This window comes from Giraffa tippelskirchi, chromosome 6, assembly GCF_054371585.1.
Source record: "Giraffa tippelskirchi isolate mGirTip1 chromosome 6, T2T-mGirTip1v1.2.pri, whole genome shotgun sequence".
Lineage (NCBI taxonomy): Eukaryota > Metazoa > Chordata > Mammalia > Artiodactyla > Giraffidae > Giraffa > Giraffa tippelskirchi.
In genome coordinates, this window is record NC_137280.1 from 168,480,797 (window position 1) to 168,506,778 (window position 25,982).

Here is a 25,982-nt window from a genome sequence, read left to right on the forward strand (position 1 = left end):
ACTGATGGATAGTGCAAACAATGAAAAAAAAATTCTCCCCGATGTGCAGCACAGTGTAATGCAAGCTTGTACACACTAGTTGGTAGATACACACATATAGACAAATGGACCCATAATACACATCTTCCTTCAAAGTCTAGTCGTGATTTTTATTTGATGACTCCTGTGGTTAGCCAGTTAAATGCAGAAGTGGGCTGAGTAAGTGTGATGTTTCTTGGTAGAGAGGAGGCTAAAAATAATCTACTTTCATACAATTATGATTAAAATACACAGTGTAAGTTATTTTCCAGATTCAGTAGAGCCCATCTGTCAGATGCAGTTTAAATTCAAGTCATTTTAATATGAAATGTAATTTGAGTGTTTTGTACAGGTTTACACGTTTGGAGATGCCTGTGTTTTGCATTCTTAAAAAGTAGTTTCAGCATTTTCTAATGATCTGTGAATTTTGAAGGTCCCTTTCTTCTATCAGACATTACAGAACTCTGTGACTGTTTAAGAGGCTAATGCAGTGAATGGGATTTTCTTTTTTTTCTAATTATTACCATCATTAATTATTCAATATAATTATTGTGGTGCTGAAGCTGAAACTCCAATACTTTGGCCACCTGATGGGAAGAGCTGACTCATTTGAAAAGACTCTGATACTGGGAAAGATTGAGGGCAGGAGGAGAAGGGGACGACAGAGGATGAGATGGTTGGATGGCATCACCGACTCAATGGACATGGGTTTGGGTGGACTCAGGGGGTTGGTGATGGACAGGGAGGCCTGGCGTGCTGCGGTTCATGGGGTCGCAAAGAGTCGGACATGACTGAGGAACTGAACTGAATCTATTCGTTATACTGTAGAAGGAGAGCATGTAAAAAAAGTAAGAATTGGTGTGGATAAGGAATGTGGGTGACTATGCAATTATACAATTTGAAATCACAACATTAACTTATAAACAGATGTCACTGTAATTAATTTGATAAACACTATCAAAGTATGTTGGGAAACTATTTAAATAAGCTTAATTGCTCTAGTATATAAACCACTCCCAGAGAGTAAATTAGATACTTCTACAACTATACATAGGAGCTACAGTGGGTTACAGTCCGTGGGGTCACAAGAGTTAGACGTGACTTAGCCATTAAACCACCAACCGCCACCACAGCTACGCTCACTCTCTAGGATTACATAGAATGCACTGTAGCAGTTATTTTTCAATGTTCCTCTAGAATTAAAAATGACTTTTAAGCATTTCCTCAAAGTACATTTCAAAATCACGGCCCAGTAGCAAAATGTTTGTTTGCAGGTTTTCCTTAACATTTAGTAATGGGCTAATCATCTTAAAGATTTAAAAAATGACAGAATACTAAATTTTTTATTTTTACTGATTTATCTGGACTAAAGGTTTCTACAGTGCAAACTTATATGACAACAAATTTTTCATTCTTTTGTCATCATGTCTTTTAAAGGATAGGTGTCAGAGTACATCAGCGCCCTAGTTCTGAGGAACTGTTTGTCACTCATTGGAGAGCAAGTCTGCTATTCATTAGAACCATCAACCCCATGCACAGGTTAATTAGTGTCTCTCTCAAGGTTTTAAGAGTGTTCATGTCCCCAGGCAAAATGTGAATTTAATCTTTTCATTTGACTAAATAAAAGGTAAATATAATTCTAGGTTTAGTTGAGGGAGTTTTATAGCACTACAGGGTTATCAAAAGAATCAGGAATGGAGCCTGGTCTCTTGAATTTAGTATATTTAGCTTCTTTTGCAGTATGCTGTGTTTGGAATATTCATTCACTTATTTCATAAGTATTTGTTGAACATCTACAATGTGAAGACCCTAGGAGCACAATGGTAAACAGGTCATAAAATATTTTGTGCCCTTTCTAGTTGAAAATATTATATTTCATCTATTTTCCATTTTCATTATTCTTTCTAGGTATTTTAAAGATTATTTGTAACATTGATTATATTAAATGGTACATACACTTCATAAATGAGCCAAACATTTCAGAAAAGTTAAGCACTGTCTGTGGGGTAATTACTGTGATGAGCATCCTCCAAGATATCCATCTCATTTATCTGTGAGCACAGTTTTCACAAATACAATTATACTTTTATTTTTACACTTTTACTTTTGGGGACAATTCTTTATTCATGCAATAATTTTACAAATTAGACCTATGAAAAGCAGAGAATGACTGTGCCTTGAAACCTGTCTGTGTGGATATAACAATGGGGAAATTAATAATTAAATCTATGACATTTGCTCGTAATTCAATACAAAAATACCTCAATGGTTCAAACACTTTTGTTCATTTCAGTTCAGTCACTCAGTCGTGTCTGACTCTTTGCGACCCCGTGAATCGCAGCACGCCAGGCTTCCCTGTCCATCACAAACTCCTGGAGTTTACCCAAACCCACGTCCATGGAGTTGGTGATGCCATCCAGGCATCTCATCCTCTGTCGTCCCCTTCTCCTCCTACCCCCAGTCCTTCCCAGCATTAGGGTCTTTTCCAGTGAGTCAGCTCTTCGCATGAGGTGGCCAAAGTATTGGAGTTTCAACTTCAACATCAGTCCTTCCAGTGAATACCCAGGATTGGTCTCCTTTAGGATGGACTGGTTGGATCTTCTTGCAGTCCAAGGGACTCTCAAGAGTCTTTTCCAACACCACAGTTCAAAAGCATCAATTCTTCGGTGCTCAGCTTTCTTCACTGTCCAACTCTCACATCCATACATGACCACTGGAAAAACCATAGCCTTGACTAGATGGACCTTTGTTGGCAAAGTAATGTCTCTGCTTTTAAATATACTATCTAGGTTGGTCATAGCTTTCCTTTCAAGGAGTAAACGTCTTTTAATTTCATAGCTGCAAGCACTATCAGCAGTGATTTTGAAGCCCCCCAAAATAAAGCCTGACACTATTTCCACTGTTTCCCCATCTATTTCCCATGAAGTGATGGGACCAGATGCCATGATCTTAGTTTTCTGAATGTTGAGCTTTAAGCCAACTTTTTCACTCTCGTCTTTCACTTTCATCAAGAGGGCTCTTTAGTTCTTCTTCCCTTTCTGCCGTAAGGGTGGTGTCATCTGCATATCTGAGGTTATTGATATTTCTCCCGGCATCTTGATTCCTGCTTGTGCTTCTTCCAGCCCAGCATTTCTCATGATGTACTCTGGATATAAGTTAAATAAACAGGGTGACGATATACAGCCTTGACATACTCCTTTTCCTGTTTGGAACCAGTCTGTTGTTCCATGTCCAGTTCTAACTGTTGCTTCCTGACCTGCATACAGGTTTCTCAAGAGACAGGTCAGATGGTCTGGTATTCCCATCTCTTTCAGGATTTTCCACAGTTTATTGTGATCCACACAGTCAAAGGCTTTGGCATAGTCAATAAAGCAGAAATAGATGTTTTCCTGGAACTCTCTTGCTTTTTCGATGACCCTGGATATTTCAAAATCTTGCTACTTGATCATTTTCTAATCAATCAGTGTCATGACCATTCAAAAGTTCATTATAATCTGGGAATATTAAAATTAGAACAACTTAGAGTATCTTCTCTGTGGCTGGGTGGAGAAGCAACCTAGAACAAACTTAGGTAAAGGAACCAGGCAGGTGACCACAATAGAATGAAGAGGAGAGAGCTAACTGTGAGTGTGTTGGTTTCCTCAGGCTGCCATAATAAAGACCAGAGACTGGATGTCTCAAACAACAAACATTCATTTTCTCATAGTTCTGGAGGCTAGAAGTTCAAGGTGCTGGCACAGTTTCTGGTGAGGCTTCTCCTCTGACTTTCAGATGGTTTTCTTCTTGCTATGTCCTTATGTGGTCTCGCCTGTGTGTGTGTGCAGACAGAGGCACCACTTCTTATGTGGACTCTGGTCCTATAAAATGAGGACCCCACCTTTATGACCTCATTTCACTTTAATTATCTCCTTAAAGGGCTTCTCTCTCAGTATAGTCACATTGGGGGTTAGGGATTCCACATATGATTTAGCAGGCAGGCTACAACAGTTTACACTATAACAAAACATAAAATGCCCTGTAAGCCCCTCTGTGAAGTCTACAGTGAAGCCCTGTCCAAACTAAGGAGTGTAGGGACCGTTGAAAGGAGAAATGCCAGCTACTGCTGTTCTTAATGTAAAATCTGCTTCTTTAGAATCTGGCAAGTAATTATAAATTGTTCCAAATCATTATGCAGGTTAAACAGTACAATCTGTGGACTGTATTTGGTCCTCACGCTATGAAATTTTTGTGTCTAGCAGAGTCAAAAAAAAAAGGATGCTTTTACCACTATGGGTAAATGTTGGGTCCAAATGTTGGTCCAGTCATTTATTTACAATATGACATAGTAAATGTATGCCTACACTACTCCTTATTCCTTAGTTTCCATGTGTTCAAAATGAACATTAAAAATATTTATATCTAACGGGTAATTAGATATTTAAATATTATGAACAGAATGCTTCATGTTTAAGTCACTTCAGTTGTGTCCAACTCAGTGTGACCCCATGGACCGTAGCCGACTAGGCTCCTCTGTCCATGGGATTCTCCACACAGGAATACTGGAGTGGGTTGCTATTTACTCCTCCTGTGGATCTTCCTGACCCAGGGATTGAACCTGTGTTTCCTGCATTGGCAGGTGAATTCTTTATCACTGAGCCACCTGGGAAGCCTGCGGTCGATATTAAGATATTGTAATTCTTACACCTGGAGGTCTTGAAAAATTGAAATTTCAAGGACACTTTGGAGTCAGGAGCTAGCATAAATGTGTAGTAGGTAATATAATAATAGATTATTTGTACTTCGTTAATAGGAACCTTTAAAATGATTCAATCCAAGGACAAGTTCTTTTCAGATATATGGCTAGTAAATCAACCTGTAATTGTTTGCCACTATTTTTTTCTGTCTACTTTTTTTCTCTATAATCCCATGAAAGTACTTCTCAACTATAATTTGTCTTTCCTTTACTCATGCCACAATACTTATAAATGAAAAAAGGCAACCGAAAAAGGATCAGTCATTCATCTTAACACTTTATGTCTAAAGTACTACTTGGACTGTATTCATAAATACAGTCTTTTTTTATTGCACTGACTATTACAAGCACAGCAGTCATGAAGAAAAAGAGCTCATTCATTGGTTCTTCAGTTAATGTAATCATCAATATGCTGTTAGAAACTTGTACTGCTCTGTTGTTGAATAACTACTAGTCTGTCACCGATGTGACAGCCAAAGATTATTTTTGATATTTAAGGAGCTCATAAAGATGACCGCAGAGTCCAATAGGCGAAACAGCGCCAAAGAACAGGAAAAATTCACAGAAGATGAACAACAAGTGAATTCTCTAAACATACAAAAAGGGGAACATCTCACTAGCAACAAGATAAATGAAAGTTAAAACACAAATTTGGTAATTTCCCCCTGCTTATAGAAGCAAAGGAAGAGGCCCTCCTTTGGTTTGTTCTAGCTGAGCCAGCAGCTCATGGTTATGCTGAGCTTTGGGAAGAGAGACATAAAGATCCAAAACTCTTCTGTGAGTACAGGATTGATGATCCACTCACCCTTTTTATCCCTGCCAACTTCTTGGTAAAATTCAGAGTTGAGCATTCTTTCATGGTGGTTATGAAGGCTCTAATTAAGGCCAGTGTCAGGGAAATTTCATGTTACGTGTCTTAGTTATCACAATAGGAAAATAAATCATAAAAAAGTGTTGGGCAAGAAAAAATGCAAATTTTCTGACCTTATATTTAAATTACATAATTTCAACTTTTTGTTTAAATTTTTTTCTAAGAATCTTGTAAACTTATTTTGAAAGAAAGGAAAGGAGAATAGAGAAGTGGAGGGAGGGGAAAATTTAAAATCAGTTTCTTTCTTTTATTTCTTTGTTTTCCTCATACTTCCCAGTATAAGTCATGAGTCAACAAAAAAGATTTGAATTAAAATTTTACAAATTATTCATTTTGCTAAATTGGTTTCTATTATAAAGTCTAGTTAAATCAATTTATAAAAATGAAAAGCAAAACAAAAACTTTAAGTGATCAGATTTAATAAGAAAAAAAAATTTGGCTAAATGATTGATACCAAACAATTATTGGTAGAATGAGAAATTTAGGGCTTTTGTTCAGATGTTCCTGTTTTGATCCCAGAAAAGATTTTCTTGGAGTAGTTTAAAGCCTTCTCTTGCAGAAGGTCTTAACCAAATATAAAGAGAAACAGTCAACACAAAAATAGTTCATTTGCTTTGAGTTGGGTTATTTACAGTACTGACCTTAAAGCATTCAGTTAACTAAAATGATTGCACACCAATTTCCATAAAATACTGTGTAAATACAGTGTAAGTGAGTTTTTCCTCGACATCCTCTAGTAATGGCTACCATGTGTGGCATAGGTCAGAGAAAAATTACAATGGTCAGGCAAACTCAGTGCAATCAACCACTTTTCCAAAAGTGAGGCCAACTCAATATAGGGGCCCCAAACCAAGTTTTTATTTATGACCTAATAAAAGATTAAACATACATTTATGGTTTAGAGGTTTTGCTATTTTAAACATTTTCTGTTGGTGGGAAGCAACTTGTAACACCTAGAATGATGTTCCTTCCCTCAGTGAATTTCAAAATCAAATCATTTTCTACTAGAGTTAAGTCAGGGTAAATAGTACTAACCTCTCTGGATCTGAGTATCTATGAGCAGCATATATGATCCTTGTCATGAAGTTGGTATGTTATGTTTATTGCAATAATCCTGTGACTGCCTGTTTTGAAAATAATAGAAATTAGGGCATGAAATTCATAGGATGTCAAAACAGTGTGAAATGTAAAATAAAACTTCTCCAGAGAATCAGGTGGTTCTATTGTATAGTGCAGTTTACATTACTGAGGTCAAGTGACTGTTCTTTGAGTGACTAATTCTTTGGAATAATGGGAATGTGGAGACCATAAAGGAAGGATCAAAAACAGCTCTAAAAAGTAATTGTGGGAAGGGTGGGGGAGCAGCTCTGTCTAAGGCTCCTCACGGCTGCAGATTTTTGTAAAAGAAGGTCTTTAAAAATGTCTGAGAAGAAAACCCTTTTGATATTTGGTAAGTTTTAAAGAAGAAATTAATATAAAATGAAAGATATTAAGGTGATATATAATAAACCATTTCAAGCATACAAAAGCAACTGAAACATTGTGTTTTAGAATAAAAGACTTACAAAAGCTAAAATTTAAAAGCAAAAAGTAATATTGAGTTTGTATATGTCAGCCTGCTTATTTAACTTATATGCAGAGTACATCATGAGAAACGCTGGGCTGGATGAAGCACAAGCTGGAATCAAGATTGCCAGAAAAATATCAATAACCTCAGATATGCAGATGACACCACCCTTATGGCAGAAAGTGAAGAGGAACTAAAAAGCCTCTTGATGAAAGTGAGAGAGGAGAGTGAAAAAGTTGGCTTAAAGCTGAACATTCAGAAAACTAAGATCATGGCATCTGGTCCCATCACTTCATGGCAAATAGATGGGGAAACAGTGGCTGACTTTATTTTTTGGGGGTTCCAAAATCACTGCAGATGGTGATGGCAGCCATGAAATTAAAAGATGCTTACTCCTTGGAAGGAAGGTTATGGCCAACCTAGATAGCATGTTTAAAAGCAGAGACATTACTTTGCCAACAAAGGTCCGTCTAGTCAAGGCTATGGTTTTTCCAGTAGTCATGTATGGATGTGAGAGTTGGACGGTGAAGAAAGCTGAGCACCGAAGAACTGATGCTTTTGAACTGTGGTGTTGGAGAAGACTCTTGAGAGTCCCTTGGACTGCAAGGAGATCCAACCAGTCCATCCTAAAGGAGATCAGTCCTGGGTGTTCATTGGAAGGACTGATGTTGAAGCTGAAACTCCAATACTTTGGCCACCTGATGCAAAGAGCTGACTCATTTGAAAATACCCTGATGCTGGGAAAGATTGAGGGCAGGAGGAGAAGGGGATGACAGAGGATGAGATGGTGGGATGGCATCAGCAACTCAATGGACATGAGTTTGAGCAAGCTCCAGGAGATGATGATGGACAGGGAGGCCTGGCATGCTGCAGTCCATGGGGTTGAAAGAGTTGGACATGACTGAGTGGCTGAACTGAAGGACAAAAAAAGACATTTAAAAAATATCATTTGAAGTGTTGAAGGTTAGAAGAAAAGAGGGTTGGAATTAACTTCCCTGGTGGCTCAGATGGTAAAGCATCTGCCTACAATGCAAGAGACCCGGGTTCAATCCCTGGTTTGGGAAGATCTCCTGGAGAAGGAAATGGCAATTTATTCCAGTATCCTTGCCCCTGGAAAATCCCATGGACAGAGGAGCCTGGTGGGCTACAGTCCATGGGGTCGCAGAGTCGGACATGACTGAGTGACTTCCCTTTATAAGAGTTACATTACAAAATAGCATGCACTAACTGAAGACACGTTAGAAATACACATTTTGGAACCTCGGATCTACTCAATCAGGAATTCTAATGATGCAGGCACCTGTATTTTAACAAACCTGTAGGATGCCATTCTGATGTGAGTTGAAGCATGAGAATCACTAAATTATCTAAGGGTAAATATCATGCGTGGGCTTCCCAGGTGACTCAGTGGTAGAGGATCTGCCTACAATACAGGGGATGTGGGTTTGATCCCCAGGTCAGATCTAGGTTTGATCACTGGATTGGGAAGATCCTCTAGAGGAGGACAAGGCAACACACTCCAGTATTCTTGCCTGAAGAATCCCATGGACAGAGGAGCCTGGTGGGCTCTATGGGGTCGCAAAAGAGTCAGAAATGACTGAGTGTCTAGGAGAGAGAGAGAAGCATCATGTGGTTCTTGTATAACACTGGCATGGCAGCCAGCAGTGACCATGCTGTATAGCAAAGGTTCAGTTAATAGTTCAGTTCAGTTCAGTCGCTCAGTCGTGTCCGACTCTTTGCAACCCCATGAATTGCAGCACGCCAGGCCTCTCTGTCTATCACCAACTCCCGGAGTCTACCCAAACCCATGTCCATCGAGTCAGCGATGCCATCCAGCCATCTCATACTCTGTCATCCCCTTCTCCTCCTGCCCCCAATCCTACCCAGCATTAGGGTCTTTTCCAATGAGTCAACTCTTTGCATGAGGTAGCCAAAGTATTGGAGTCTCAGCTTCAACATCAGTCCTTCCAATGAACACCCAGGATTGATCTCCTTTAGGATGGATTGATTGGATCTCCTTGCAGTCCAAGGGACTCTCAAAAGTCTTCTCCAACACCACAGTTCAAAAGCATCAATTCTGCGGTGCTCAGCTTTCTTCATCGTCCAACTCTCACATCCATACATGACCACTGGAAAAACCATAGCCTTGACTAGACGGACTTTTGTTGGCAAAGTAATGTCTCTGCTTTTAAATATGCTATCTAGGTTGGCCATAACCTTCCTTCCAAGGAGTAAGCGTCTTTTAATTTCATGGTTGCAATCACCATCAGAAGTGATTTTGGCGCCCCCAAAAATAAAGTCTGACACTGTTTCCACTGTTTCCCCATCTATTTCCCATGAAGTGATGGGACCAGATGCCATGATCTTAGTTTTCTGAATGTTGAGCTTTAAGCCAACTTTTTCACTCTCCTCTTTCACCTTCATCAAGAGGCTCCTTAGTTCTTCACTTTCTGCCATAAGGGTGGTGTCATCCGCATATCGGAGGTTACTGATATTTCTCCTGGCAATCTTGATTCCAGCTTGTGTTTCTTCCAGCCCAGCGTTTCTCATGATGTACTCTGCATATAAGTTAAATAAGCAGGGTGACGATATACAGCCTTGACGTACTCCTTTTCCTATTTGGAACCAGTCTGTTGTTCCATGTCCAGTTCTAACTGTTGCTTCCTGACCTGCATACAGGTTTCTCAAGAGACAGGTCAGATGGTCTGGTATTCCCATCTCTTTCAGAATTTTCCACAGTTTATTGTGATCCACAAAGTCAAAGGCATTTATCAGTTAATAAATGCTTGTTAAATAAATGAAGAGTCAAATACGTAAAGCATTAAATTAGAGATCACTGAAAATAAGAAGTAAGGCCCAGTTAAACAGATTTAAAGTATGGTAATTGATAAATATATGCTTAAATAAACAAAATGCCAAAAGTTATTATATTAGTATTTAGGAATTAAAGGCCTCTTGAGAATCTCTTGAGGCAATTCTTTAAGTCCTTGTAAATACTGCACTGCTGAGGAAGCAGAAATTTAACTGGAAGAAAGCCAAGATGTAAAAAAGGCATAAATGGTCCTTTATTTTCTCACTCAGTTTGTGACCTGAAGTTCATAGCACTTGGGTGGAGTCACTCTTGCTCCATTGCAAAAGAAAAAAAAAAAAGAGTAGGATTCTTATTCTTTATTTTCTATCATGGTACTCCAAGCAGGGATACCAACCACTCATATTAATACTCGTTCTTAGGCATCTTTCTTTAATTCCCTCACAAATATTGTTTTATTTTAAAATACCAAGGTTCTTCTAAATGTTAAAAGAAGTTGTAAACATACAGAAAAGTACACAAAATAGCATAATGAATACCTACATGACACTAAGAAGCTTTACCATGTGTGCTGGTTGAAATATCTCTTCCTGTGTTTTTTTTCTATGAAAATTGTCCACTCATCTCAATAAACAAAGACCTTAGAAAAATATCACTGCTGGTATTTCTTAAATGTTTCATTTATCTGTACCTATGCGCCCCCTTTTTTCTTTCTTAGGTATTTTCTCTCTTTTGTTGGTTTTGCTAGAGATCTGTCTTTTTCAAGTTTTCTAAAAGAATCATATTTTGGTTTTAATCATTTCAAAATAGTTTGTTTTCTAAAGTATTCTAAACTTTTTCACTTGCTTTATTTTTCCCTTTTTGTACTTTTCTGTATTATGGGCTAAATCGTGTTCCCCCCCAAATTAATGTTGAAGTCCTAACCCACAGTTCCTCCGAATATGCTTGTATTTGGAGATAGACTCTTTAAAGAGGTAATTACAGTTCAATGAGGTCATCAAAGTAGGGCCTAACCCAGTGTGACTTATATCTTCATCTGCAAAATTTGGGCACCAACGCACACAGAGGAAAACCCAGGTGAAGACGCAGGGAGAAAATGACCGTCTACAAGTCACGTATAGGGTAGAAGCCTCAGAAGAAATCAACCTTCTCAATGCTGTGATCTTGGATTTCTAGCCTCCAGAATTGTGGGGGAAAAAAAACAAGTTTCTATTGTTAAATCTACCCAGTTTGTGGTCCTCTGTTATGGAAGCTCTAGAAAATTAATACTACGTATTTATTACTGCAAAGTCACAGAAGCTGGCAGAGGAAATGTAATGTCAGGTGCGGGTGTGGGGAAACACGGTGCTTGTGGTTCAGTCACCAAATCACGCCTAAGTCTTTTAAACTCCATGGACTGTAGCCCACCAGGCTCCTCTGTCCATGAGATTTCCGAGGCAAGAATATTGGAGTAGATTGCCATTTCCTTCTCTAGCAGATCTTGACGGAAGGATTGAACCCTCATGTCCTGCTTTGGCAGGCAGATTTTTTTTTTTTTACCACTGAGCCACCAGGAAATTGGAGAAGGAAATGGCACCCCACTCCAGTACTCTTGCCTGGAAAATCCCATGGAAGGAGGAGCCTGGTAGGCTACAGTCCATGGGGTCGCAAAGAGTCAGACAGGACTGAGCCACTTCACTTCACTTCACCAGGAAATGAGGTGGCGAGGATTAATTTTAGGTAAAGAGCTGTGTGTGCAAGTACTGGGCTGCCTGAAAGGTGCTGAAGGACTGTTAGAAGAAGCACTGTGATAGGAGGGCCAGGCAGAAAGGAGGAGTCTAGGGTGGAGATAAAAAGATGGGCTGGGAGGAGAGGAAGTTTGAAGGAGAAAATTAGGAGACAGAACGCACAACTTAAATTTTTAGAGCTACGAAAATATGGCTTCAGAGTTTTGCTTTGTTTGCTAGATGGGTGAGGAAGGAGAGTACCGATGAAATTTGGGATTTCGAAATGAGCATTCCAAGTCCATGGTTCAGGAGGTCATATCCTGAGGGGAAGAACTGATAACTCAAACCACTAGAAAAGATAGTCAGCAATCAATTTACATTCTTGTTTAAACTGTTTCTACATTATTTGGTCATTTTGATTAGCTTGACTCAACACCTGAGAGCTCAGTACAAATGAGTACTGATATCAAGTTGAAATGCTGGCCCAGAAAAGCCAAGGGTCAGGCTCTGAATATATCAGTCATTCCAAATGCAGACCATCCTTGAAGTCTTCATGTGGGTGTGTGTTGGGGTGAGGTTGGGAGTCATTGATTCTCCCCTTGCTGTACTTTTTAAGCTATTACTCTTTAAAAGCACAAGCCTATGGGCTGAGAGAATGTAAGAGATAGCAATTATTTGCAGCCTGGCTGCTTCAATCTAATCACACCTTATGTCTAGAAAAGCAAAAATTAATGGCGGTATAGCTATCTAAACTGTGTGTGAAGGTGTTTAATGTGCACCCATATGCTTAATTTAATGCTGGGTTGTAAGTTAATACTCTGATTCTCACGTATAGAGGTTTTGAGCATTTTCCCTCTGTTAGCTAATATAATCATGTTGCAACTATTTATGAACAGCTGCCTCATTACAAAAGTGCTGACATACCCTTTACTGTATTGATGCTGATTAGTGGGTAGAAACTAGCTCACTCCCTTCCAGAATATAGGAAGTTTGTCCTTCTTAGGGGTGTTTTTATACTCCAAGGGAACTTATTCTTTTAAAGTAAGGGATTCAGCTACTAATATATCCTTGTCATCAGATTTTATAATCTTTCTTCCCAAGCCTTTAAAATTTAAAAGAATAGACTTTGAACCTATTCTCAAACATGATTCTCTCATTGGAAAATGGCTGTTAATTTCAAATCCAAATTTGCAAATGCATATGTCAGTTCTTTTACTCTGTCTATAAATTAGTAGCTTTTATTATAATTCCTTTAAAACCATCATGAGCTTCAGTGTGTCAAAGTAAATTGATAATATTTGACAGAAAGTCATACTCATATTTTCTTTTTAAACATATTTTTCTTTAGCAGGGTAATAAGGAACAGTATCACTCAGCATCTTGGAAACATTTTGTGAAGGAAAATTTTCTCTGAGACGTGCCTTTCAGATTCTTAGAAATCCTCTTGTCCAACTGAGCAGGTTCCAGACCTTGAACATTCTTTGAAGCCTATTAGATACACTGTTAGACACACTTACAAAGGATCTTGTGGTCATAATTTTCTGATCTACCTCCTGGAGCTGTACTTTTCTGTTATCATGCTGGGGTTTGGGTTTGCTCTGAGACTACTTCTTTCTTTAATACTTTGCTGGGAGAGACTGTGGTGGAGAACCTGCTTTATTTTTTAAACTGAAAGTCCTGACTCTTCTATTTCCTCCGAATATTGCTCAGCAACGAAACAGCTCTTCCTTCAGTTTATCTCTGTCTTCTTGCATTTTTCATGGGCAGACAGAAGCCTACAAATGGCACTTTCAACATCTGCCTGGAAATGTTCGCATCCAGATCATGAGGCTTGTTTAACACTCATATGTAATCTTTTATTAGCATCATTAGAAGACCTAGTAATCAGTTCACCATAAGCTTTAAAGAACAATTGTATCTGGGAATGAAAGAAAACAATGTATTTAGAATATTTCTCTTCAAATACAATGAGTAAAAAGTAAGTTAAGTAAAAAATGTTTTAAGACCTGAATTAACTATTAAATCAAATTATTTGATACAATTATTTTTTATTTATGAATGTAATTTTTTCTCTGAGTTGCCCAGCTTAGCATTTTTATTTTACTTTCAAAACTAGTATGGAAGGCTGTCATTCTGTCTGTGAATCCCATGCTAAGGTCTTATCATTGAATATCACAATTGAAATAATTTGCATAAAACAGATGGAAAAGTGACTTAAAATAGACTTCATTTATGACAGTATAAAAATTAAATACATTTAGTTGAATTTTTAAAACTATTAGCTAAAATATAGGAAAAAAATACCTAAGCATGTTACAATTCATGTAATAGCAAAGATTTCCCAGGATTTCTAATGAAGTAAATTATGGGAAGTAAGAGAGAACCAAAGCTAGATTTTAGCCCTTCGGTCAGTAAGTTCAGTCGCTCAGTCATGTCTGACTCTTTACGACCTCATGGACTGCAACACTTCAGGCTTCCCTGCCAATAACCAACTCCTGGAGTTTACTCAAACTCATGTCCATTGAGTTGGTGATGCCATCCAACCATTTCACCCTCTGTCATCTCCTTTCCTCCTGCCTTCAATTTTTCCCAGCAACAGGGTCTTTTCCAATGAGTCAGTACTTTGGATCAGGTGGCCAAAGTATTGGAGTTTCAGCTTCAGCATCAGTCCTTCCAGTGAATATTCAGAACTGATTTCCTGTAAGATGGACTGGTTGAATCTCCTTGTAATCCACGGGACTCTCAAGAGTCTTCTCCAGCACCACAGTTCAAAAGCATCAATTCTTCAATCAGCTCAGCTTTCTTTATAGTCAACTCTCACATCCATACATGACTACTGGAAAAACCATAGCTTTGATTAGATGGAACTTGTTGGCAAAGTAATGTCTCTGCTTTTTAATATGCTGTCTAGTTTGGTCATAACTTTCCTTCCAAGGAGCAAGCATCTTTTAATTTCATGGATGTAGGCACCATTTGCAGTGATTTTGGAGCCCCCCAAAATAAAGTCAATGTTTCCACTGTTTCCCCATCTATTTCCCATGAAGTGATGGGAACAGATGCCATGATCTTGGTTTTCTGAACGTTGAGTTTTAAGCCAACTTTTTCACTTTCCTCTTTCACTTTCATAAAGACACTCTTTAGTTCTTCACTTTCTGCTATACGGGTGGTGTCATCTGCATATCTGAGGTTATTGATATTTCTCCCGGCAATCTTGATTCCAGCTTGTGCTTCCTCCAGCCCAGCGTTTCTCATGATGTACTCTGCATATAAGTTAAATAAGCAGGGTGACAATAGACAGCCTTGACATACTCCTTTCCCGGTTTGTAACCATTTTGTTGTTCTATGTCCAGTTCTAACTTGCTTCTTGACCTGCATACAGATTTCTCAGGAGGCAGGTCAGGTGGTCTGGTATTCCCGTGTCTTTCAGAATTTTCCTGACTTTCACTTGTTTGTGTAAGCTAAGACTTGCAGGGAATCCTCGACCCTTTCTTCTTCATTTTTGATTTCTGATCAGTGTTAAAGTATCCCTTGTTCCCTCATTTCCAGAGCCCCCAAATTCACACACTTCTCTTGATCTTTGCACAGTTTTCTTAGTTTACTCTCACCTCTCTCCTGGATCGGTGCAGCGCAGTCTTGACAGGGATCCCTGCCTCCTGTAATTTTCCTGCCCCTCTGCCTGTCTGTCTCATTCTCCAAACAATAACTCATTTTCCAAATTACAAATGATCAAAGCTACAACCGTCTTAGTGTTCTGGTAACCACTGCTTCCACCTTTGGCCCATTGCTGCTCAGCGAACAGAATGGCTTTGGTCATTGTAAACACCAAGTGTGGCATAGCTGCACGTAAAACTGTCCAATAGCTTCCCATTGTATTAAGGTGACATACTCTTTTTCTTCGGAGAAGGCAATGGCACCCCACTCCAGTACTCTTGCCTGGAAAATCCCATGGGTGGAGGAGCCTGGTAGGCTGCAGACCCATGGGGTCGCTAGGAGTCAGACATGACTGAGCGACTTCACTTTCACTTTTCCCTTTCATGCACTGGAGAAGGAAATGGCAACCCACTCCAGTATTCATGCCTGGAGAATCCCAGGGAAGGCGGAGCCTGGTGGGCTGCCATCTGTTGGGTCGCATACAGTCGGACACGACTGAAGTGACTTAGCAGCACTCTTTTTCTTACTGATGATATTTTCTATTATCTTGACTCTGTCTCCATCTGCGGCCTCTTCTTATACCTTCCGCTTCCTCATTTGCTCTGCTTCAGGTATGCGGGAATTAGTTCTCTTCACGTAAGCCACACTCTTTCTGGTCTCCATTCTTTTCCCTTTACTCTTTCAGATTTGCTGAGTTGCTCTTCTCCTAGTTCCTTGAATGTCTGCCTTGCTCTTTAACGTTCACACTCCAGTTTAACTCAGTAGCTCTGCCGCAGAGAGGTCTTCCCTAGTTCTCCTCTGTAAACTTGTTATCTCTAGCTTTGTTGCAGCTCAGTGATGTGTTCCTTTGCTTCATGGCATTTTTCACAGTCTGAGGGGTTTGGCATATTTACTTTTAAGATATATTTATTTTTAATATGTTTGTTGGTTGTCTTCCTCAATTGAATGTAAACTCCCTGAGGGCAATGCCCATATCAATTTTGTTATTTCTGTATCCCCTGGTATTAGAACTGTGTCTGACACATGATGATGAAGGTGGTAATAACGGTAATGATGGGGGGTAACTTGTGTTTATTGCTCACAAAAAGCTAAGCACTGTGCTAAACATGTTATATGCCTCATCTCATTTAATGCACACCATAATTCATAGTTCAGTTCAGTTCAGTCACTCAGTTGTGTCTGACTCTTTGCGACCCCATGAACCACAGCACGCCAGGCCTCCCTTTCCATCACCAACTCCCGAAGTCCACCCAAACCCATGTCAATGATGATGCCATCTAACCATCTCATCCTCTGTCGTCTCCTTCTCCTCCTGCCCTCAATCTTTCCCAGCATCAGGGTCTTTTCGAATGAGTCACCTCTTTGCATCAGGTGGCCAAAGTATTGCAGTTTCAATTTCAACATCAGTCCTTCCAATGAACACCCAGGACTGATCTCCTTTAGGATGGACTGGTTGGATCCCCTTGCAGTCCAAGGGACTCTCAAGAGTCTTCTCCAACACCACAGTTCAAAAGCATCAATTCTTTGGCACTCAGCTTTCTTTATAGTCCAACTCTCACATCCATACATGACTACTGGAAAAACCATAGCCTTGACTAGATGCACCTTTGTTGGGAAAGTAATGTCTCTGCTTTTTAATATGCTGTCTAGGTTGGTCATAACTTTCCTTCCAATAATTCATAGAATGAAATACAAATATTAACCCTATGGCTTGAAGAATAAAATCTATCATGTAAGTTATATCCACTTTAGCTCCAATGTATTACCTAAGGATTACTGGAAGAATAAATCTAGAAAAACTAGGAAAAATTAGCTTTAGAAAAACACTAACACTGCCTCAGATTAGGAGAAAGTCAAAGAAAGGGAATATGATCCATATTCTGGGAGCCACAATTTTAGTGTGTTCCGTGCCTGGGTGAACTCCTGGGGTCCTGGCTGATTTTTTTTTTTTTTTTTTTTGTTAACTGGTATGGTAATCAGTCTCAATGATGCACCTTGCTTTTTAAGAACAAAACTTAAAATCAGTTTTCAAAAATTTGTTCCATCTATCTTTGCCTTTACTTGATGAGAGGCAGGCATCTTTATTCTTTGTCAGATGAGCTATAATGGGTCATGGTGTGACAAACTAGTTTTACAATTTCACAAAATAATCAGCCAGAGATCTTTCTCCCATTTCTGGATGCAAGTAACTGGTGATCTCTTGTGCCAAGATTTTGCAATTAAGCATGAATTCAAAGCCTCTTATTAAAACCTCAGCCTTCTTAAATATCTTCACACAGTATATATACTAAGTATTCTCTGTGCATCTCAACACATTGCTTATGCAAGTGATGGACCTTTGTGTTGTGGGCTCAGGGTAAACAATCAGGTGGTTTCAAAAATAATTTTCTGCCTCTGGAACATGGAGGGTTATCAGCTGTCCTCTACCAGAGCCATCTGACATTTGAGAAAAACAGGGCACAAGATGATTGATTAACTTTTTTATTACCACACAACTAGTAAGTCACAAACTTAGAATTTGATTTCAAATACCCTGAGAACCCATGCTTGGAAAGGTGAATCTATATTTTAACTCTGTGATATTTAATGAAGATAAGATATATTCTGTATAATTGAATAATTTTCCATGTACTAGGTTTTTTTTTAATCAAATTCAGTATCTGTCCCAATAACCCTTTCATTTTACTTATTTTCAACACCTGATAGTTGTGAACATTTATTGAAATGCTAGGAATTTTTAGGTTTGATAATGAAATGGCAAACCTCACATATATGTAAACAGAAACGAAGACGATTTTGGTGCGTTGCAGACGGGGACACACACTTCCAGGGTGCTGTAACACTTTTTAGTTTTCATTCAGAAAATAGCTCTGTCTTAGCTCCATATATTACACTGAGAATTGAGTCCGGTCAGCTAATAGCTTGGCCGTTGGAACTGATAAATCAGAATTGCAATTACTGCAGACAGATAAAACTAAGCAGAGAGAAGAATGTGTAAAGTTGCCATCTCCTGAGAAATCAGTGGCAATTTTCCTTGGAAAAGTCGAGCTCCATCAGTTTGAGGAAAAAGATTAGAGAAGTTTCTTTAATTAGAACGTTCACAAGCACAAAGCAAGGAAAGTCATTTTCTCTCAGCCTGATGACGTTTGGAAGGGTGAGGAAGCAGGTTGTGGATTCAGTTCCTCTCAGCTGTTGCTCTGGCATCAGGGCTGTCACCTGTTTGATGGGTGGCTCTCACAGGTCTCCCCTTTCTGAGCCTGTCCTCTGTGGACTTACGCATAAATCCTAATAGAGAGGGTGGATGGTAGATTGGTTCCTAAAGCAGTCAGGAGCTAACAAATTACCATCCCTGGGTGAAAAATGAGGTCATGAAGATTTAAATGTGGCAAGAAAGAAGGTGCTGTCTGCGCAGGAAAGATACTTAGTGTGAACCCATCTGTGGTAATAGATTAATTGCCTTCATTAGCAAAGATGTATATCTTACATCAGCCATCAATAAATGTTTCAGGTCTACTCAGGAGTGATAGCTCTGTTGATACCAAAGATAAAGCTATTCCCCAACAAAAGTAAAAGTAAATATATTCCTAAAAATTTCCATAATCTGATTCATAGTTCCATAATAAAGAATAATTATGTATCAAGTTTTAAAAGTGAGGATGAGAAAAGTTCTCTAATAAACTAAATTACATCTAATGAATTGTTTTTATCAACTTCTACAATACCCAGAGAGGTATTTCTGACGGGAGGAAACTGTCTTTACTGGGCTTGCCTGTGCTTGGTCTTGAGGATAAACTTTTTTTTTTTTTAATATTTAATTCAGTTATGTCCTATCTTAGTTCATAGATTTTTTTCCCTCCCCAATTCAAATAAATAATTCCTGTACTTCATTCTTCCATTACTGTATCATTATTATGTATGATGGACAGTGGAGAAAAATACCTCAGAAAATATTCAAATTTTTCATTTTTTTAAAACTATGCCAAGGTAAATGATAGCAGACTAAGAAATTAATTAGAGAACACTATCAGTATAGTTATCTCTTCAGTAGATTGAGTGTTAACTATAAGAAAAAAGAAAATAGAGATGTAAGTTATTAATATAATCTTAAATCATAGCATATAGGAGGCTCTGTAATTCATTCATTTATCCAGTCATGAAAAAGTGTTTATTTAGCACTTACTATAGCAAAAGCAAGGCCCAGGTTCTAGAGAAATATCTGTTAACAGAAGAAATAAAACATTCCTTCTTTTTAGTAGAATTCACATTCTATTTGGAGAATAAAATAAATTTTTAAGTAAGTTATAAAAATATTGGAAAAGTATAAAGGCTAGAGAATGAAAACTGAACAGTGTTAAGAAAACTGAGCATGTGGTGGTAGGGGACAGCAGTTTCAATGGGCTTACCCTTGTAAGTCTCCCTAAAGAGTCAAGGGTTTTCGAAGTGATATTTCATTTTGGTTTTGATTCGCATTTCCCTGATGGTTAGTGATGTCGAGTGTCTTTTCATGTGTCTGTTGGCCATCTGTATGTCTTTTTTGGGAAAATGTCTATTTAGGTGCTCTGCCATTTTTTAATTGGGTTGTTGGTCTTTTTGATGTTGAGGTGTACGAGTTGTGCATGCTGCTGCTGCTGCTAAGTCGCTTCAGTCATGTCAGACTATGTGCGACCCCATAGACGGCAGCCCACCAGGCTCCCCCGTCCCTGGGATTCTCCAGGCAAGAACACTGGAGTGGGTTGCCATTGCCTTCTCCAATGCATGGAAGTGAAAAGTGAAAGTGAAGTCACTAGTTACAAAATTAATGAGTCATATGGATGAAATGTAGAGTGGAGGATATAGTAAATGATAATGTAATATCTTTGCATGGTTATACTTGGTAACTAGATCTATCATGGTGATCATTTCATTTCACTATGTTGTGCACCAGGAATTAACATAGTGTTGTGTGCTGAAGATCAGATTTGTGGTTACCAGAGGCAGGGAGTGGGGTGAGATACCAACCTCCAGTTATAAGATAAACAAAGACTAGAGGTATAATGTATAGCATAATTAATAAAACAAACACTATTGTGTATCACACATGAATATTGTTGAGAGTAAATTCTAAGAGTTCCTGCCACAAGAAAAACATTTTTTTTCTTTTTTCTTTTGTGCTACTATGAGATAATGGATGTTCTCTAAATTTATGGTAGTCATTTCATGATGTATGTGAATCAAATCGTTGAGCTATATACCTTAAACTTACACATTATTCTTAACAGTTCAATTATATCTCAATAAATACAATCAGAACAAGAAATACATAAAATTTTTTAAAAAGTTGAAAGGAAATGAGGATAATTTGGAATGAATGTTTCTTAGTGAATTCACAGGACCTTTATTTATGATGTTGGTTTTCTTTTAAAGTAGCATTTTAATTATTTTTTCAAAAGCCACTGCTTTAATCATTTGATTTAAAACATTTTTATAATTCCACCATTTCTTCCTTGTTGTTTTGAAAATCATAAATATATTTCTCCATCAGAATTGAAGAAAAAAATCCTTCTTCTGAAACATTATGTGTTCCTATCCTACTCTCAGTTTCAGAGGCCCTGTCTGACTGTATTTTGTATTAAGACAATGAAGTTCCCTTTTACATCCAGGTGTTTTCTGGAAATAGAAACCTTGAATCATCATTAATATAATAGCTTAGATTGATCAGATAGTAACACTTAACATTTTAAAACATGTTATAGCGCTTTAAAGCACTTTCACATAATTAATATAATTTGGTCCTTTGAAGCACTGTTAACACCTATCTTGCAGATCAAGAAAGTAAAGCTTGTAGAAATTAGTGATGCGAACTTAATCATATTAGCTAGTAAACAGGAAAGCCCAACCCACATTTCAAATTGATTCTAAGTGCAATTCTTCGTTTTTCAAGGTGTGGTGTGTGGATACATGATGTCGCTTCAGTCTGTCTGACTCTCTGACCCCATGGACTGTGGCCCACCAGGCTTCTCTAGAGGCCAGAATACTGGAGTGGGTTGCCCTGACCTCCTCCAGCAGATCTTCCCCACCCAGGGATCCAACTTGCATCTCTAATGTCAGCTGAATCGGCAGGTGGGTTCTTTACCACTATCGCCACCCAGGAAGCACAAGCTGTGGTGGGGAGTGATACAGAAGGACCCTCTCCTTGCCCAAGGTTCAGTCAGGCTCTTCGGAGCTCTCTTCCCAACTCGGCCTTGTCCTCGGTCTGATAGGCCCAGTTCAGCAAGAGTCTTGCTGAACCACTCAAGGATCTCCCATTAGGGTAGCCCTACCTTTAGGTATCACCCTGATACCTACTCAAACTCCTCAGAGTAGTTTTCCATCCATTGACACCCTTAAATTCTCACTTGTCCTTGCTGTATTTAGAGCTGAATTTCGTCTCTCTTCTTCTCTATTGCAAAATCTTGAATGAAGTCTCTTAATCTGTTTAACTCCAGCTGGTACAAATTTTCTTTGATTCAACCCAAGACAAAAGTCACTACACAGAGAACACAGGCCATAGTAAACTGTCCCAGGCATTTATCTCAATGTTAATAGTTTTTGTTTTGCCTGATAATTTTTTTTTAACTAGAATTTGTCTTAGAAATCAGACTAAAAGTTATTTTAATGTGAATTTTTAGCTTTTGGAAGGAAGTTTATCATGGTGTCAAAACTAAGTTTCACCATTTCTGAGTAATGTTGATTTAGTAACATATTGAATTGAATGAAATTGACGTAACACATAATAGGAGATTAAGTAAATCAAAATTCTTTTACACAAGAATAAATCTATGACCTGCTGGAAAAACTCTTTTAACAGATAAGACTTTTTTTTAGCATTCTCCTTCCATATAACTTAACGTCAGTGTGGCCAGCTTTCTTACCTGAAGCATGGAGATAATATCACATACCTCATCTTGATATGATTAATTTTGTAATATCAGTATTTATAATAAGCATATATTTGGTATTGGTACCATTCCTAGCATACTGCTCCTACAATCCTTGTAATTTCCTAGGTGGTAAGAATACTGGGAGCATCTTTAGTTTTTTTGTCTTCAGTTCTGAAATAGCTCCATAGTGATAAGGCAAAAGGAATATCCTAATATTCATAACAAGTTTTTTTAACCACAACCAAGCCTATGTTAATGAGGTGCTTTTTTGGAAAGCTCCTAGTTAACCACTGGGTTAGGGCTGGTTGCCAGGATAACCATCCTGTGATTAGAGGCTTGGGACTTTCAGCCCCATACCCTTGCTTCCAGGAAGGAGAGAAGGCCTGGGGGTGAAATTCATCACTAGTAGGCGCTGATTTAATCAATCATCCCTGTTTAACAAAGCCTCCAAAAAACTTCCTAGTGGATGCTTCTGGGTTGATGAGCCCCTCGAGGTGCTGGGAGGGGGGCACACCTAGAAAGGACGTGGAAGATCCGTGCCCCCTCCACACACCTTGCCCTATATGTTTCTTCTACGTAGCTGCTCATGAGTTGTATCCTTTTATGATAAACCTGCAGTCTAGTAAGTAAACTGTATTTCTGTGTCCTTTAAATGACTCTAGACAATTATCAAACCCATGGAGGGGTTTCAGTTCAGTTCAGTTCAGTCGCTCAGTCGTGTCCGACTCTTTGCGACCCCATGAATTGCAGCACGCCAGGCCTCTCTGTCCATCACCAACTCGCGGAGTCTACCCAAACCCATGGGGAGTCTAATTTACGGTCACTCAGCCAGCAGTACAGGTGACAAATTGGATTTGTAGTTGTCAACTGAAGTGGAAGAGGGGGCATTCTTATGGGACTGAACCCTTAATTGGTGGGTCTGTGCAAACTCCTGGTACACTGTGTCAGAATTAAATGGAACTGTAGGACACCCAGTGGTATTGGAGATCTGGTCAGTGCAGACAAATGCCATACATATGGTGATCAGAAGTGAAATGCTGAGATAAGAGTGGAGAGGACACGCAGGAGAGCTTTTCTTTTTCCTGATTAAATGAGGTTGCCTATTTAAACTGCCTAGTATAATTTTTGGTCCATGGTAGAAATTCAATAAAAAAATAATAGAGAGGTACCCTTTTACTCCCTTTTCCTATTAATAGCCAACTCTAGCATCTTTTCTTTAAAATATAACTGCTTAAATTAGCCAGAATCAAGCCCACAGTAATAACAATATGTTGCACTCTAAAGGCCAGTATTTCAAAAGAGAGCAAAATAATTTCATAGCAAGGCTGTAATTCACCAAATTGGTTGAATGTACTATCAGTTAACTGTTTTATAAAATTTCTCCCAACTGTATATTTTATTTCCGTTAAGAATACACAATTTAGTGTATAATTGGAGAACACATTTGGGACTTTTCCTTATGAGAAAAAAGACTTTTTACAAAAATGTCCTCTAAACTTAAAATACTATGAAAACATTTTGAGCTTGAATCTCACAGGAAATTAAACAAATGCAAAGTTTTCCAGAAGTTTAAATACTGTATATTTTTTCCAAGAAAATGGCAACTTCTTTTATCTTTCTCTTTTGCAGTGCTAAAGGACTTAAATAAAATAAAAATCAAAAACAGCTTCAACTAAAAGACTCTTTAGAAACAAAATTAACTCTTTCAGGTGATGAGAGTAGTTTTCATCAGTTATTGATCTTATGGGCTTCCCAGGTGGTGCAACTGTTAAAGAACCCGCCTGCCAATGCTGGAAACATAGGAGACGAGGATTCAATCCCTGGGTCGGGAAGATCCCTTGGAGGAGGGCAAGACAACCCATTCTAGTATTCTTGCCTGGAGAATGCCATCAAGAGAGGAGCCTGGCGGGCTACAGTCCATGGGGGTCGCAGAGTCGGACATGACTGAAGCGACTTCGCAGGCATGCACATATATATTTTCTTACATAATATTCTACTGAGATGAAGAAGTTAATGTATCTTCCAAAAGGCTTTCATAAACCCCTAGGGAATAAAAATGCATTGATAGGGTTTAGTTCATTCTTCTATATTAAAAATGAAGTCATGCTGATGACATTGCTGAACATTTACACGTCACTATTTATGGGTCCAGAGTAGGTGATTTATAGAATTCTGGCCATGAAATTATGAATTTTACGGAGCTATGACCATGTGGAATCATGGAGCCTGCTTGTTAGAGAACTGTATAGAAGTTAGAAGACAAAAGTGTGAAATTCACTCATAAAAATTTTAGAAAATAAGCTGAGATAAAATATTTCCCTATAATGTAGGCAGTAATGATTAAAACCCATAAGGAAATGAGTGAGCTGAACCATGCAGCTCTCTGGGAATGTAGCATTCCCAGCAGAAGGAAAGCAAATGTGAAGTCCTTGAAGCATGAGCTTGCTTGCATTGTTTGTGATTAAGAAGCAGTGAGGACCAATGTGGCTTTCTCAGATTGGATAAGGAGGGATGTATTAGAAATTGAGAGGGATCCCTGGGCTTGTTCTTTTTTTTCCAACATGTACACACCGCTGTGTTTATTCATTTGGTCTCACTGGGTCTTCGTTGCTGCACGTGGGCTTTCGCTAGTTGCGGATGGTGGGCACCACTCTCGATTTGCAGTGCATGGGCTTCTCATTCTGGTGGCTGCATTTTTTTTTTGCAGAACACAGACTCTGGGCATGCAGGCTTCAGATAGTTGAGGTACAGGGGATCATCACAGCAGTGATAAATAAATAAATAAACATGAAACAAAGCCAAAACAAATGGCCACTGGACCAGATCAGCATGCAGCTCTCCATTACTGTTTGGATAGCCTTGAACCCACACTCTGTGATGGTTGTGAAGTACCCAGGAACTTCCCACTTTGCCTGGACCCTCTCTCCTACTTCTGAAGAGTGAAAATTCTACTCCTTTTCTCTCTCCGGGATGCAGTGGACAAAGAGTCCTGCTTTCTATCAACCTAAGTTGAAAAGCTATCACGTGGGAAGCCTTTCCCCCAAAAGGCAGATATGCTTTTGATTGGGATATCTAGCACTGGAGGGTTCAGTTACATTTTCGGTTGAATTATCTTGGGTTAGCATTTGGGGAATGAATACCATTTAATTCACTAAAACAGTAAAATCAGGAGGCACAATTTTACATTACTGTGTCTGCTTAAGTCCAGCTATTGCATATAATAAATGTTAAAAATAACTAACTTAGAAAGAAGGTATTTAATTACTTTGTTAAATATCAGATATTATTGAGAATAAACAATGTGCTTCCTGATACCAACTGAAGTTATATGTATATTCCAGATGCCAGCTTATACCTTTTGCTTATGTTCAACCCACACATAGGTTTTGATAAAATAAGAGTGTACAACATAATGAAGGACTCAGTTCCTTCAAAATGAATAAAACAATTATTAGGTGGCTTGGTCAAGGAATTCCAAGAGATGAACTCAAGCTTGATTTTAGAATACACAGATTACATACAACTTTTTCATATTGTGAAAGAAAGTGAAAGTGGAGTCGCTCAGTCATGTCTGACTCTTTGCAACCCCATGGACTATAGCCCACCAGGCTCCTCTGTCCATGGGATTTTCCAGGGAAGAATACTGAGTAGGCTACAATATCCTTCTCCAGGGGATCTTCCCAACCCAGGGAATGAACCCGGGTCTCCTGCATTGCAGACAGGCGCTTT

At 38.7% G+C, this 25,982-nt stretch overlaps 1 long non-coding RNA gene across 1 annotated transcript in view; it reads left to right on the forward strand.

Annotated features, from left to right (window-relative positions):
• LOC145509648 (uncharacterized) overlaps positions 1-23,916 on the forward strand; it is an 80,173-nt gene extending 56,257 nt beyond the window's left edge. Inside the window, exon 2 of the long non-coding RNA XR_014056273.1 lies at positions 21,275-23,916. This is a non-coding gene — a long non-coding RNA (uncharacterized LOC145509648). The remainder of the gene's footprint in view (positions 1-21,274) is intronic.
• The last annotated feature ends 2,066 nt before the right edge of the window (positions 23,917-25,982 follow it).